Here is a 16,477-nt window from a genome sequence, read left to right as displayed (position 1 = left end):
GGTTGAAATTAACCGGAAATGACAGATGCTGGTGAGGATGTGGAGAAAGGGGAACCCTCCTACACTGTTGGTAGGAATGCAAGCTGATACAAGCACTCTGGAACACAGCATGGAGGTTCCTCAAAAAGTTGAAAACAGGGCTACCCTACGACCCAGCAAATGCACTACTGGGTATTTACCCTAAAGATATAAACGTAGGAATCTGAAGGGGCATGTTTATAGCAGCAGGATCCACAATAACCAAACTATGGAAAGAACCTAGATGTCCATCAACAGATGAATGGATAAAGAAGATGTGGTATATATATACAATAGAATACTATGCGGCCATCAAAAGAAATGAAATCTTGCCATTTGCAACAACATGGATGAACTAGGGGGTATTATGCTGAGTGAAATAAGTCCATCACAGAAAGACAATTTTCATATGATTTCCCTGAAATGAGGAATTTGCGAGGCAACATTAGGGGTTCTGGGGGGAGGTAAGGAAAAAAAATGAAACAAGGTGGGATCAGGAGGGAGACAAAGCATAAGAGACTCTTAATCTCACAAAACAAACTGAGGGTTGCCTGGGGGAGGGGTTTAGGCAGAGGGTGGTTGGGTTATGGACATTGGGAAGGGTGTGTGCTATGGTGAGTGCTGTGAAGTGTGTAAGCCTAACAATTCACAGACCTGTACCCCTGGGGCTAATAATACATTATATGTTAATAAAAAATTTAAAAAAAGAAATAAAAATCAAAAGGAAGGACAAAAGATTAGAAACTAATTTGAAGGCTAAAAATAGAGAGATCTCAATATGTTTGTAGTCTGAATTTGAATACCCTTCTGCCTGCTACCAATATTACTTTTTAGGGGATTTTGTCATTCAAGAGATCCCACCTCCCCACCAGTGTGGGGTAGTCATGTGACCCAGGCTGGCCAATCCACTTATAACCTTGGCTCCAGAGGTTGGTTCAAGGGTAGGCTCCTGACCCAAGAAGAGCCAGTCATGGTTCCCAATGGTGGAAGAATTGCTAAGGCTATGGGAAAATGGGGAACCTTCTAGAGCCCACCAAAAGCCCACCAACAATGAAGCCCGGATAGAGGAAAATGGAGCAGAATCATGATGAAAACCAGTGTCTGATAACATAGTTTGAACTCCTTGATTTAGCTACACCTACAGATCCACCATTCGGATTGATTTCCAAATTGGATGAGCCAAAACATTTCCTTTAACTATTTCAGGTTGGCTTTCTGTCTTTTGCAACAGAATGAATTCTTGACAAATACTTACTCTAGGAAAGAGCTCAGTGAGGAACAAGGAAAATAATGTTTGACAAAGAAAATAAGCATGGCTACAGTGTTCTAAGGGAGGAAGAAATGGATGAAACCAAAGAAAATAAGACAGGAGTTAGAATGGGTATTACCACTCAGTGGCCCTCTCCCATAGAAAAGCAATTTTTCTATTAAAATTTCTTCTGAGGTTTTATCCACACAGCCGGTGAGCACAGTCCCTCTGGAGTAAGGTGAAACAAAATCCTTGCCGAGCCTCATGTTGCAAACCAAATATTTCAGCGGATCACTGGCAGTCTCAAACTACAGGAATGATGTTTGCCTAGGATAACAGTGTAAGGTACACTGTGGCTAGGGTGATAAGACATTCTGTCCTTGTTTATCATAAAACTTATTTACCATATTACGAAATGTAATGTAAAGATGTAAATGTGACAATGACTAACGTGAGAATTCCAGTTTACCATGAGAAACAGGAAGATTCATAAGCAAACTCAAGACTTTTGTCCTAAATTATTTTACTTTCAGGATATTCCATTCATGTTCAGGGTGTTCTGGTGATCTGGTAATCACCCGCAAATTTTACCTATTTAGATCTACTTTCTGGGCTTCCTCCTATTTTCATACTAGGCAATGATCCACTGATACATAGAATGTAACCTCTCTCTTTGGCATTGTCTTGTCTTCTCTCTCCTATTTAAGAATAATTCCAAGGAGAGTAGGTCCTGACTTGAAACATAGTTGTCCTTGGTCTGGGTACGATTTCTAGGTAAGACTCACATATTTGCACAAAAAGATTTCATTGATAAACTCAAAATTTCACACTTTCATCTTGAATACCTATGGTAAATAACAAAACTGGCCTGAAAAGTCATAAGAGGTCTAGGCCAATATATGTCATTGCCATTGTAATGCTGGACTTTTTCCTGCGGGGACTGTGGGAGAAAGACGCTGTCCAGCATCTACTTGCCTTCCTATTTGGAAGCCATTCCCCATGTGTAAGATTTTGATGGAAAGCAATGCTTTTCCTCAAACTAAAGCAGCCTGAAGATCTAAATGCTGCCTCTACCCACATCTCAGCCTCGAGGATTTGGGTATAATGAACGAATGTTATGACCTTCCTAAAACACGGAATGTCAATTGAGGCATATGAAGAGTGACGGTCGCAGTCTTCCACAATGATAGCTGCGTTTCCTTTTGCTTAGCCCTTTGGAGACATTTGGTCCTGTTAATCAATTTTTCAAGTTTGATCCTTCAACTTCCCTTGATGATGCAAAATCAATAAATCAATCAATAAATTTTGTTAAAAGACAGATCTGGAATTCTGTTGCTTGTAACCATAAACATTCTAATTTATGTCCTCCTCTGCCTCCTCCTCACTAACACAGTGTTTCGAAGACTCACTCCCAATACACAGCTCCACATTTTCATGGGTCCTCAGGGTGAATGGCACCAAGAAGAATGCACCCTTTACAAACAGGGACGACATGTGTATTTTCCCTGCATACCATGTCAGTAGCCCCCTCCTCCTCTCCTGCCCTGTCTAGGGCTCTCTCCCACTGGCACAATTGCAGTGGGAAGGGGCTCCAGGCAGGTCCTGGATTCCCATCTCTTCTTTTTGGTTTCTACTGAGAAATGTCTTTATAACCCCCAGACAGAAGTCTTTGGGCTGTGTTGTAAGGGGCAGGTTGGGAGAGACGAAAGGAAGAGGATTTTGGAGGAAGCCCTTTTCTAGGGAGGCTTATACAAAGGGCTGATGGCTCTACTAGTCTCTCTTTGCTTTGAGGTCAAAGGACCACTCTCTCCTCCTCCTGTACCATGATTTGTTTTTGTTCCATGTTTGGAATACTAGTTAATATTGCTTCAAATAGCTCACATTCTTGGTGTCTGAGTGGCCAGGTGGAATGCTGTGGGCATTTTGGAGTTGCACGGGGTTATGGGCGGTATGTGTCCCCTCAAAATTCCAGTGTTGAAACCCTAACTCCCAGTGTGACAGTATTAGGTAGAGCTTCGGGAGGTAATTATATCATCAGTGTGGAGCCCTTGGGATGGGATCCGTGCCCTTTGGAGGAAGAGAAAGGGGAGAGCTTGCCTTTCTCTCTCACCGTGTGAGGATACAATGAGAAGATAGCCATCTCCAAGCCAGCAAGCAGACTTTCTCCAGTCACCGGATCTGCCAGCACCTTGGTCGTGTCCATCTCAGGCTCCAGAACTATGAGAAATAAATGTGTGTCATCAAAGTCACTCAGTCTGTGGCATTTGTTAGAGCAGCCTGAGCTGACTAGAACACGTGGGCTTGGGTTCAAGGCTTGAGTTCACTCTTCCATAACCAGATGGCCTTCAGCAAGCTGCTGAACTTCTCTGATTCTTAGGTTACTTTTCTCTTTTTACTCCAAACGTAGGGACAGTGGTAATGTTAATCTCAGGCAGTTGTTGTGATGGTTAAATAGAATAATTATGCAAAGGATTTAGCCTGTGCCTGGCATCTAACACAGGCCCCATAAATGGAGTAATGGTAGTTGTTAGTTCCCCTTTCCCTGTGTGTCACACTGGTGGGTTCTTTCTAGGTAGAGGCCAGATGCTGGGAAGGCCAGTATCATGCTGTGCATTTACAGCCAGGACTTTAGGGTCATTCTGATCCAAATGGGGATTTTCAGTGCCAGTTGGCTAATGCTCTTCCCACAAAAGCACAAGGACATCTTTCATGGACAATGAAGTCACACCCTTTACTCTTTCTGATAAGAATCCCTACTGTCTTCTCTTTTTTTTAAGCTAACAGTCATTCTTGACTTTCTATGTGCCAGGAACCATTTAATCCTTACAATAACTCTATGACATCTGTACTGTTATCATCTCCAGTTTTTAGGTAAGAAACTAGGCTTAAGGGGGACCTTGCCTAAAGTCACACTTCAGGGATGCCTGGGTGGCTCAGTGGGTTAAGCCTTTGCCTTCAGCTCGGGTTGTGATCTCAGGGTCCTGGGATCAAGTCCTGCATCGGGCTCTCTGCTCAGTAGGGAGCCTGCTTCTCCCTCTCTTCTCTTTCTCTGCCTGCCTCTCTGCCTCCTTGTGATCTCTCTGTCAAATAAATAAATAAAATCTTAAAAAAAAAAGTCATGCTCCAAAGCTATTATGTAGCAGAATTATTTTTCTTTAATTGTGGTAAAATATACACAATATAGGGGCACCTGGGTGGCTCAGTCTGTTGTGTGTCTGACTCTTGGTTTTAGCTCAGGTCATGACCTCAGGGTCCTAAAATCAAGCTCTGTGTCAGGCTCCGTGCTTAGCAGGGAATCTGCTTGAGGTTCTTTCCTTCTCCCTCACCTTCCCTCTCTACCTCCCCACTGCTCGAGTGCATTCTCTCTCTAATATAAATAAATAAAATCTTTATAAATATATGTACACAATATAAAATATGTCATTTTAACAATTTTTTAAATGTATAATTCAGTGGTATTCAATATATTCATAATGTTGTACAACCAATACCTCTATCCATTTCCAGAATTTTTCATCATCCCAAGGATTGAGCTTTTAAAGCCAAGTTTGTTCAACTTCTAATTGGTGAAAGGAACTGTGCAGTGGTTAAGAGCACCAAGTCCTCTGGGGTTCCAATCTCAGTTCTGCCTTGAGTTATGAGATCTTGGAGAAGTTACTTGATTTTTCTAGTGCTTCCATACCCTGATGTGTACATGGAGAGGGTGATTATCAGTGGTACCTCTCTCACAGAGTGGCTATCGTATTAAATAATTCAAACCCTATTAAGTATTTAGAATCTACCTGGGAAAGAGTAGGCCCACCATGAGTATTAGTTACTACTACTCCATATTGCCAATTATAGGGTGCTATAGTAATGATGGGTGGGGAGCTAGAACATGAGCATTGTGTGAAGGAATGAAGGGATAATGATTTGCGGAGTGGGCTTGGGCTTGGGGTGATATATTGCTTCCTGACGTAACACTGATGGGGTTTCATTGGGTCACTAACGTCTGATGTTGCAAGATACCAACAAGGTATCTCTTATCACTAGGTAACCAGGTAGCCTGAGCAGGATACTGACAATACGTATGTTCCTCTCTACCTGCAGAGTGGGCTTCCCTGCAGATGCAGAGCCCAGGATAAGCTGCAGAATGCAAGCCTGTATAGGTACCTACCTCAAATTCCTCTCCTCGGACTCCAGGCCAGGAAGGCAGGACTCAGGACTTCCGTGACACCCGCACTCCTCCTTCCACAGGTGGCAAAGAATATTTTCAGAAGATATTGAAAATTTCATACAAGTAACCCAGTGAACACTCACCAAAGTTTTACTTAATTCATTAATGAGAGGGCCAGTGGAGAACCAGAGAATCAGCAAAACCTCTCTGGCTTAGCCACGAAGAGGAGACCTAAATAAAAACCATCCTTCAGGGTGCCTGGGTGGCTCAGTGGGTTAAGCCTCTGTCTTCAGCTCAGGTCATGATCTCAGGGTCCTGGGATCGAGGCCCTCATCAGGCTCTCTGCTCAGTGGGTATCCTGCTTGCCCAGCTCTCTCTGCCTGCCTCTCTGCCTACTTGTGATCTCTCTCTCTCGGTCAAATAAAAAAAATAAAATCTTTAAAAAAAAATACCTCATTAAAGGAAGGTGAAAGGGCAAAGAAAATTTGACGTCAAAGGGTGCTATTTTTTTTTTTCCATCCTAGACAGGTCCTAAGTCAGGATTTCATAAATAAGCGCCATGGCTTTAGGGCTCCTTGTTATATGTCGATGGGTTGTTTCGGCTGCATTGAGTGTAGAGTTGTATGTTAATGCATGAGGAATGTGGCAGTGGACGGGGAATTTGTTTTTAGTTATGGTGGGTGCTGCTAGTGACCTTACAGAGGCGTATGGTCCATCCGTCTAGTAAATGGACCTGCTGTAATCAAGAGAAATGGGAAGAGTAGGACCCAGGAGGAGAAACAATCATCCATTGTCACCTATGGTGTGTCAAGTTTCACTGAAGCCCATGGGAAGCTGTCAGAGTGTCTCCCCCAGCATGATCATGAGACCTTCTGCTACTATTCTGTAATGCGTTTCCTAAGGGAGCTATAGCAGGGCCCATGCAGCTCTTCCAGTAAAGGCCTGTCCATCTGTAGTAAGACATAAGACTTAAGCAGTGTGTCCGTGTCCTTTGTTAAAATGTTCTTTCTTATAATTATGCTTTCTTATAATAATTATGTACTTTAAACTGTCAAAATTTCCTGCTTGAAAATTACAGCTGACATTTTTATTTCTAGGCAGAATTGGGAAAAAGTTGGTTCACCCGTGTTTCAAATAAAGTAAAAAAGAACAGTAATTCAGTTCATTCGGGTATTTTATTTCCTGAGTGAAATAATACAAGGGGACAGAACATTTCCCTCTAAGGACAGCTATGAATGGACAATTGAAGAAAAGCACAAGGAGGCAGAGACCAGAAGCGGAGGAGGTGATACCTCACATCCTGATTTGTATGCAGTCAAGGAAAAGGGGAAGACGTGGCTCATCTCTCTGTCTTGGTGTCCTGTGACTTTTACTTCACTGTTAACCAACAATGAAATTCCTGCCTTGTTGAGAGATGGGAGACAGCTCCACTCTGGTAGATTCTGAAGCAAAAACACTGAGTGAGCCGCTCTGGGAGGCAGGAGTGGATCCAAAATAAAGGAGACAGCCCCTGTCTTCCCCAAACTCACTGTGTGATAGACAGGATTGTATCAAGACTTTCCTCGGACTTCTGAGGGTCAGTGTCCACAAAGGCATTGAAAATGAGACAGCATCGATATGGGAAATATCCTAAGACTGAAGGCAAGAAGATTAAAATACTTGCACATACTAATCAGAAGTAACTCAGTGTAACTATACTAATACCAAAGTAAACTCTAAGGGAAAAGCATTTTTCAAACATTATCTATCCCACATACCCCAACTGGAGCCCAGTGGTTTGGCTCTGTGACTCTAGGCTCCTCTGCCTCCTCTGATCTGCCCAGTCTGCTTTGTCCATTCAACCCATACTGTTAGCAGGAGGGTGTCCTGATTCAACATCAAACCCTAGTTTTTCTCTTTCATCTCTCACCCACTGCATTAGCAACTCCTTCTCCCACGCAAGCTTTCCTGAGCTCCTACCTGTGTCAGGCGTGGTCCTCGGCCATGAGGGCATATCTGGGAATAAGTCAGATGGAACCCTGCTGTCCTGGGAAATGACAGTGTGATGGGGAAGACAAACAAGCAGCAACTCAAGAAATCGTTGTTTGATGTGAACATGTGATTGGTAATATTAAAGTATTAAAGTACCCAGGGAGTTCTAGACTGGTAATATTAAAGTATTAAAGTACCCAGGGAGTTCTAGACATATATTACAAAGGGTTCTAGATTTTAACTGTTTGCTACCAGGGCTCCAACCACCAAGCCAACCACCACTGGCTTTTCCGAAAAGAAGCCCATAAATAAATCTGTCGACGGGGGCCCCAGGAGGTGTAAGAAGGCAACCCCTCTGCCTGACATCTTAGGCTACTCAAGTCATTCTAACTCAGAAGTCTCCTGCTCCTAGACTCTTGAGAAATAACTTCAGTCCCCATCTGGGACCTGTTGGGGACACATGATGCTGCAGAGCTGGATCTTAAAGCCAACCCCAAAGTAGGGGCACAGCTCCCAGGTCCACAAGCCCTGGGTCACAGGGAGGAACCTGTGTTCTAGCCTGAGATGATAAGCTACAGAATCAGTTTCATCCAGGAATTGGTTGTGAAATACCAAGACTCAATCCTGGAGACAGGGGACCAAGGAGGGGTGAGGGCATCTTTGGCCAAAGGTGAGTGGATGATGGAACTTGGGCACAGGGTCTGTGACTGATTTTACACTGTTGCTAAACATGAGATACTAGGGCTCACTGAAAACTGGCTCGTGCCTTTAGGCTGCCTTCCTTCAGATCTACCCAGAGAAGCCTGTAAAACTTTGCCATCGCCTTCTGGGACCTCAGGACCCTGCATCCAGCCAAAGCCAAGGTCCCTTCCTGTCTTCCCCAGGCTATGTTTCAGGGTGGATACTAGCCTCTAGGGAGCCTTTTACAAATTAGCAAACAATTTAACATTGTCTAGCAGATAGACACAGTCCCAAAGAACCATAGCTTAGTAAGGGGGCTTAAGGCTGGAGAGCAGGCCCCTGTTACTGTGTAAGCAGGGTATACTGGGGAATGCACAAGCTGCAGAAGTCTGTGTGTCAGCCTTGCCCAGTTTTATGGTCTCCAAGGATAGTTCCCATCATCTCTTCCTTAGAATGCATCCTGGGATGCTCCAGTTAGCGCCGGACTCAAGAGGATGAGCAGTTGCCACTGGAGAAGAAAATGGAGGCATCAGCTCTGACTCTACCTCCCTGCAAGGCCTTCGGCTCTAGCGGCAGCAAAGATGATTCTGGATGCTGAGCAGCGATTTATCAGGTAAGGAGTAACGGCACAGACTCCGATATGACACCCAGAAGGCAGAGCAAGCAAATTTGGGGTTCTAAAGCCCAAACTAACGACCAGGAGTGGTTGCTCTTACCTCTTGCCTTGCCATCCTCAACATCTTGCAAAATATAGCCTAGCAGGCTTTTCTGGTGAAAGAGGACGAGGAGAGTGGGATGGGAAGACAAGGAGAGAATGGGTGCCAAGATGCTGAAAGGCCTTGGAGGGGACGGTGCAAACATACTGGGGAAGGGCCTCAACGCAGGTAGAAGAGTGAGTGCGCATAAGGGGCGGGGGAGGGCTTTAGAGCAGGGGGAGGAGAATCCTGGCTGCATAACACTTTACCTCTTCCAAGCTGGAGTTAGAACAATCTAGAACAATCCAGAATGCTGAAGGTGCCGGAGGTCTAGAGCAGTTACGGAAAACCCCTCTGAGGACAGAACATTTGGGGTGGGAACAAATGCTGAGGAGGAATTAGACATAATCATCTCTAACAGATTTTTTAAATTGATTATTGTTTTGTGTGATAAATACACACATACACACACACCTCAAGTAGATGGTTCAGTGATTTTTGAGAAATGAATGCACCTGTGTAGCCCACACTGGTGAGGATAGGAGTCAAGATTCACTTTTGTCCCTAGGGATACCCTGTTGGTCCTACGCCATTTGTCGAAAAGACTTTACCTTCCCTGACGACTTGCTCTGACACCTTTGTAAAAAAGTTACTGACCATAGAGATAGGGGTCTATTCCTGGATTCTCTTCTATTCCACTGATGTATTGATCTATCCTGTACCATTGACATGTAGTTATAATTTCTTATTTTTCTAAGACTTTTATTGGATAAGTTTTTTTTTTCTTTTTTACCTCTTTTTTGTAACTTGGTGATATTCTATTTCAATTCCTTTAATGGTTACTCAAAATTTTATCATGTATACTTAATGTTCTATTTGAAAAATAATGTTCACATAAATTTGTATTTCTAGTCTTTTCTTGAATAAGATGAGGATCTTAAGAGAATTTAACCTCCCTGAAAATACCAAGGAGTGTGATTCCTGGATCATATAGCAAGGGTATGTTTAATCTTTAAAAAAAAATTAAAAATTTAAAAAAAATTTTAAAACTTAAAAAAAAATTTCTTTCAGGGTGCCTGAGGGGGTTCAGTTGGTTGAGTGGCTGCCTTCGGCTCAGGTCATGATCCCAGCGTCCTGGGATCGAGTCCCACATCGGGCTCCTTGCTTGGCAGGGAGCCTGCTTCTCCCTCTGCCTCTGCCTGCCATTCTGTCTGCCTGTGCTTGCTCTCGCTTCTCGCTCTATGACAAATTTAAAAAAAAAACATTTTTTTTTTTAGGGTACCTGAGGGGGCTCAGTTGGTTGAGCTTCTGCCTTCAGCTCAGATCATGATCCTAGGCTCCTGGGACTGAATTCCACATCACGCTCCTTGCTCAGCTGGGAGCCTACTTCTCAAGGTCCTTGCTGCTCGCGCTCTCTCTGGCTATCTCTGTCACTCTCTCGGTCTCTCTCTCAAATAAATAAATAAAATATTAAAAAAATTTTTGTAGTATACTGACACAGTGTTACATCAATTTCAGGTGTATAATGTATTGATTCAACATCTATGTTGCGCTGTGCCCACCACAAGCGTACCTACCATCTGTCACCATATGGTGCTAATACAATACAGAGTAAGTTTAATTTTGTAGGAAGGTGCCAAACTGTTTTCCAAGGTGGCTATACCATTTTGCACTTGGGCCATACAGTTCTGATTTTTTTTTTTTAAGATTTTATTTATTTGTGGGCACCTGGGTGGCTCAGTGGGTTAAGCCGCTGCCTTCGGCTCAGGTTGTGATCTTGGGGTCCCGGGATCGAGTCCCACATCGGGCTCTCTGCTCAGCAGGGAGCCTGCTTCCTCCTCTCTCTCTCTCTCTCTCTCTGCCTGCCTCTCTGCCTACTTGTGATCTCTCTCTGTCAAATAAATAAATAAAATCTTAAAAAAAAACGATTTTATTTATTTGTTTGACAGAGATCACAAGTAGGCAAAGAGGCAGGCAGAGAGAGAGGAAGGGAAGCAGGCTGCCCGCTGAGCAGGGAGCCTGATGTGGGGCTCAGTTCCAGGGCCCTGGGATCATGATCTGAGCGGAAGGCAGAGGCTTTAACCCACTGAGCCACCCGGGCGCCCCTACAGTTTTGATTTCTGCTTATTACTGAGGCTAAGTTCCCCTGCTGGGCTCTGGAGTATTTCACCTCTTGTTTCTAGGTTTTTTTTTTTTTTTTTTTTTTTTAAGATTTTATTTATTTATTTGACAGAGAGAAATCACAAGTAGGCAGAGAGGCAGGCAGAGAGAGAGGAGGAAGCAGGCTCCCTGCTGAGCAGAGAGCCCGATGCGGGACTCTCGATCCCAGGACCCTGAGATCATGACCTGAGCGGAAGGCAGCGGCTTAACCCACTGAGCCACCCAGGCGCCCCTTGTTTCTAGGTTTGATTTGTGTTTTTAAACTTGGGGAGTAGCTGGTTTACATTTGGGAACAGGCACCACCCAGGCAGAGAAAACAGCATGCGCATAAACCTACCAGTGGTGTAAGGAGGAAGGTGAAATCCAAAGGCAGGTCCAAATTATGCAGGACGGGTGTTTATTTTCAGTGTAATGGGAAGCCATAGAAACATTTTCAATTCAAACATGATCAATTCCCAGAATTAAAAATTAATTTGGCCTTTACTGCTGGCTTTCTCCTTCACTTTACTTACCCAGCTTCTCCGAGCCCTCGATTTTAATTTCATATACATATGTCTGCCTCCACAGCCTCCAAGCATTTACATTTTGAGAATGCCTTTCACAATATAAATAAAAGTTCCCAGCATTAGTCTGCAAAAAAAAAAAAAAAAAAAAAGAAGGAATCATGTCAAAGCACTGGCTTTTCCCTGGGTTATAAATTGCATGACTCACAGGAAGCAAAAAAGAGTAATTTGCATTAGATTTGACCAAGTTTTGTTAAATTAAAATTTGTCAACTAAGTATTCCACAAATGTATTGCAAGAAAAAGAGGAGGAGATGGAGTAGGGAGCATACAGATTAAAAGAAGCTTTTGGAAGGGTGCCTGGGTGGCTCAGTCTATTGAGCATCTGCCTTTGGCTCAGGTCGTGATCCCAGGGTCTTGGGATCAAGCCTGCATCGGGCTCCCTGCTCAGTGGGGAGTCTGCTTCTCCCACTGCCCCTCACCCTGCTCTCGTGCTCTCTCTCACTCTCTCCCAAATAAGTAAGTAAAATTGCAAAAAATAAATAATGAAATAAATAAATGAAACTTAAAGAAATATCAGCGAGTCACAATATCTAGACATATCTACAGCCGTCTATCGATCACCCGTCGGCCTGCCTGCCTTGTTTACGTGCCTGGTTCAGAGTCACTGTTTTAATTTGAATTCCCCAGAAGCCGACCCTTGGATGAAGAGTCAAGGATAAGCAGTTTATTTTGGAGGTACAGGAAACCCTTGCGGGGAGCGAAGAGAAAGGAGAACGGCCATTGAGCCGTCTGACCAAACAGGTCAGCACTGAGGGCAACTGGGGCTCAACCACTGGGAAGAATCTGCAAACTGGTGCTGAACACATACCCCCAGGTGCTCGCTCCGGAGCGGTGGCGGGGGGTTTCGATACCAAGTCTGACCAGTGACTGGGTGAGGCCTGTCCCAGAAGCAGCAGTCGCTGGCACTTCGGCGTGCTGTGCCCAGGCAGAAGCCCGAAGAGCATTTTTCCACAACTCTGGAGAAGCTCTACAGAGAAGTGGATCCCGTTGGCTGGAGCACGGGGAAGTGGGGATGTGAGGGAGACGGGCCAGGCGCCACGCGGATCCTCTCCAGTGCGCGCCGTGCTGTGAGCCATCCGGACCGGCTTGTGCTCCACGTGAGTGCCCAGCGTGAAAAAGAAAAACCCCCAGTCGGAGGACTGGTGATCCTGCTGCATTATTTCCATCTTCTACCACTGGTTCTAGAGGTCCCTCTCGCTCGTCCGCTTCGGGTGGTCTAGCTTGCTTCTCCAGTGAGGTAACTCAGAGCTTTAGCTCCGAAGACTGCCAACCTTTGGTTGCCATGGCCTTGAGAGGTAACGGTGTGTCCAGTCCGTTTATCGTTCTCCCTGGATGTGGAGGCACCGGGGGGTGGGGGGGAGTCCCGTGAGTTCCTGGAGTACCATTCATACTCCTCTCCTTCCCCAGTCTTCAGCAGCAACCTTAGAATCTTGTGGGCTGGTCCATGAGAGTCACTCCTGCTGGTAGTGACTCTTTCCTTTGCCTTCTGGCCTTGGGCTCTACTTGACCCTCCGTGTGATGGTGCTGGACGACACGCCTGCACGCTGAGATGGAGTGACGAGAGGCACCCGTGGTGTAGCGTTGGGCTCCCCGCAAGGAGGGTCATCTGCTTCTGCACTGCGGCTGACTACAGGTGTCTGAAGACGGGCTTGCTTCTGGGCCTCTAGGCTCACTTAAAAGGATTTGTTTTAGCAGTTGACGGAGTGTCAAAAAAAAGATCAGGGAAGATGCGGTGCTCCCACCTTGGAAGAGTTACTTTCAGATTCCTCAGCTTCAAGCTCAGCTCTTCCTAGGTCCCTTCTCGTGGAAGTTCAGCAAGGAAAGGGCTTTCCAGTTTTCCTCCTTCCTTCCTTCCTTCCTTCCTTTTTTTTTTTTTTTTTTAAGACTTTATTTATTTATTTGACAGAGATCACAAGTAGGCAGAGAGGCAGGCAGAGAGAGAGAGAGGAGGAAGCAAGCTCCCCACTGAGCAGAGAGCCCAACTCGGAGCTTGATCCGAGTTGGGATCATGCCTTGAGCCGAATGCAGAGGCTAACTCACGGAGCCACGCAGGTGCCCCTCCTCCCTTCCCTTCTTAAGAACGAAAGAACATTTATCCTTCATTGAGGAAATGAAGAGTGAGTTTATATTAGAATTTTTATACTCAGAGTTGGTTTAATATGAATTGGAGTTTCTGGAATAAGACAATACTAATTCTTATTTATTTATCTACTTATCTATCTATCTATTTTTAGGTAATCCCCAAACTTGACACGGCACTCGAACTCACAACCCCCAAACCAGGCATTGCATGCTGTGCTGGCGGGTCAGCAGGTACGCCTAATTCCAACACTCGTAAGTATCTAAAGCCAATAAGCTTCCGGTTTGCATGATTCATAGTCCTGAGAAAGCTCTTCGTAGCTTCCTAATTAGTACTTCTTCCCGCCTCTGAAATCACTGATGTCTATTTAATGACCTCGTTTTCTGTGATCTCTTCATTTGTGAGAAGCAAGCTCAGGGACACTTCAGGCATTTCTCAGTTTTGCTCTTCTGCTCTCAGGTATAAAGTTTAGAAATCCTTAATCTCTCATTTGAAAATTGCCAACAATTCATGAGGCTGGAGGGTGTTTTGAAGCCCTCTGCTCTCACCCACCTGTTTCTGCGTCAACATGGGGATACGTGTTCCAACCTTTTTTTTTTTTTCACTGAGGCACCTCACCTGGTGGGACCTGCTACATTCCTGCTGGAGGCCTTCAGGTGCTTCTGCCACTTTTGGTAGAAAAAATAGGAGCAACCTCAGAACTGTACACTTGACCAATTGCACTGTCATTTCTAAAAACCCACATGTCGACTTCCCAGAATCAAGGAGATCCAGGCCATAACCTGTTAGGAAATTCTTCTGAAGGCAGCTCTAATGTCACCACAGTCCTCAGTAGAGATGGGCCAGCCAGCAACCTAACATTCTGGCATGATTTTCTTCCCTTGACATTTCTCTCCAGCAACATCTACATGGTAACTTATCCCATTTGATGGATTTCTCCTGGCTAAATCGGAGAAACTTTTTTCCTCCTTTCGAATTTGGTCATCCAATTTACAAGGGCAGGGGTGGGGTGGGACAGTGAGGTGAATCACAGGTATTCAAGAAAAGCTTCTCGAACTGTCTAGCAGCTAGAGAAGCACACATAAACGCTGAGATGCTGCACTGGTGCACCTAAGAGGGGCGAACGTTTTAAAGCTGGTATTTGTTATACATTGCTACAAGACAAACTACCCCCAAAACTTAGTGACTTCTTAATTGAACTTAAGATTCTTGGAATCTCTCCTGTAACAAAGAAGGTCTAGGAGACACACCGTCCTGATATCTCTGGACATCTCAAAACCAGAAAATGGTTTTACAGCTGTATCTTGACTTTGAGGGCTTACTTCAAAATTTAACCCAAGGCTCAATTTTATTGGGAACACTCCAGATTTGATCTCTTAACAGTTCCTAATTTTGAGAATCCTTTGGTTGCTAGGGAAGACCTACCTGGCTCTCAACATTTCTCTAAACTGTGGTACATAACGAAACGGTTCCTTCTGTCATTTATCTCTGTCTTGTATTTTACCAGAGGCAGCCAGAAGCAGCCTTTGTCCCTTTTAAGGTGCTGCCTGCCAAGTTCCCCAGCCAGATCTTACCAGATGGGACGACTCCTAGAATTCATTTCTGGGAAGAACTGGCCTTGGATGCTTTGTATCTCAATGTTTGACAGAAGTGAGTAGAATTTGGTACCTGGATTAAAGAAGGGAACAAGTAGTTCATCACAGACTAAGGGTTTTATATTTAAGATCTCCTGCGGAAAATAGTGTATTCTACTTCATTGCTCTTGAGGCTTGAAGATTTTTGAGTTTGTGAATATATGCCTGCAGAAAGAATCATCCTGCAAATCAAACTGCAAAATCTTTGAGGAGTCTATTATGTTAGGCGGATTCTCAGAAGAGTCACTAAAAATGTTTATGTGAGATTGGGTAAATAGGAGAACATTTTTATTCAATTCACTATTATCTATGAAAACACCTATTTTTAACAAATCTCTGCATGAGGAATGTGGGGTTGGAACCAGACAGAGTGAGGCATGGTTCCTGCTTTCAAATTACGTAATATTTTATAGAAGGATCTAAATGAGTATGTGATTATATATAGTTGTATCTCAAGTGAGCATTCAATAATTGCTTTTTCAATTTTTTTCTTGCTACCATAGATTCGTATGTACATTCTTTCTTAATATTGGATGGCTAATATTGAGAATACCCTATTTAAAAAAATTAATCTTTTGTGTTGAACACTGATGGTTAATGTGAATTTAACTCATACCATTTATAAAAAGATTATAAAAAAGGAAATAATTTAAAATGTACTACAACAATACTGTGTATAGGTACTACTATAGGATTCCGAAAGATTGTTTAAAAAAAGGATAGTCTTGGGGCGCCTGGGTGGCTCAGTGGGTTAAGCCGCTGCCTTCGGCTCAGGTCATGATCGCAGGGTCCTGGGATCGAGCCCCACATCAGGCTCTCTGCTCAGCCCGGAGCCTTCTTCCTTCTCTCTCTCTGCCTGCTTGTGATCTCTGTCAAATAAATAAATAAAATCTTTTTAAAAAAAAAAAAAAAAAGGATAGTCTTATTTTGGGGCCAGGCTATGTTCTGCCTGTTTCCCAATTCTATTCTTCTGCTTTCCTCTACAGGGCGACATCAGAGAGAGAGCATGGGCTTTGTCAGTAGATCTGGATTCGAACCCTGGGTCTAGCACGTAAAAGCTGTGTGGCATCGGGAGACCTACTGAAGGTCTCTGTAGCTCAGTTTCCTCATGTGTAAAGCAGAGATGATACTCTACAGCCCCTGCCCATAACACAGTGCCTGGCCAAGTGTAAGAACTCCGTGTTCACTAAACAAACAAGTGTCAGAACTGCCGCTGGCCCTTGGCTAACGTTGAAGGGCAGATCCCCTCTGCAGGGCTGACACAGTGG

General features: G+C 44.2%; 1 long non-coding RNA gene across 1 annotated transcript; it reads left to right on the top strand.

The window, feature by feature from the left end:
* The first annotated feature begins 5,814 nt into the window (after positions 1 to 5,814).
* LOC122911194 lies at positions 5,815 to 13,986 on the top strand. The gene is made up of 3 exons (XR_006385441.1): positions 5,815 to 8,688; positions 9,683 to 9,769; positions 13,730 to 13,986. It is a non-coding gene; the product is annotated as an uncharacterized LOC122911194 (long non-coding RNA).
* Positions 13,987 to 16,477: the final 2,491 nt, after the last annotated feature.

This window comes from Neovison vison, chromosome 7 (assembly GCF_020171115.1).
Source record: "Neovison vison isolate M4711 chromosome 7, ASM_NN_V1, whole genome shotgun sequence".
Taxonomy (NCBI): Eukaryota; Metazoa; Chordata; class Mammalia; order Carnivora; family Mustelidae; genus Neogale; species Neogale vison.
Note: the sequence above shows the minus strand (reverse complement) of the source record. Positions and strands in the feature narration are given on the sequence as shown.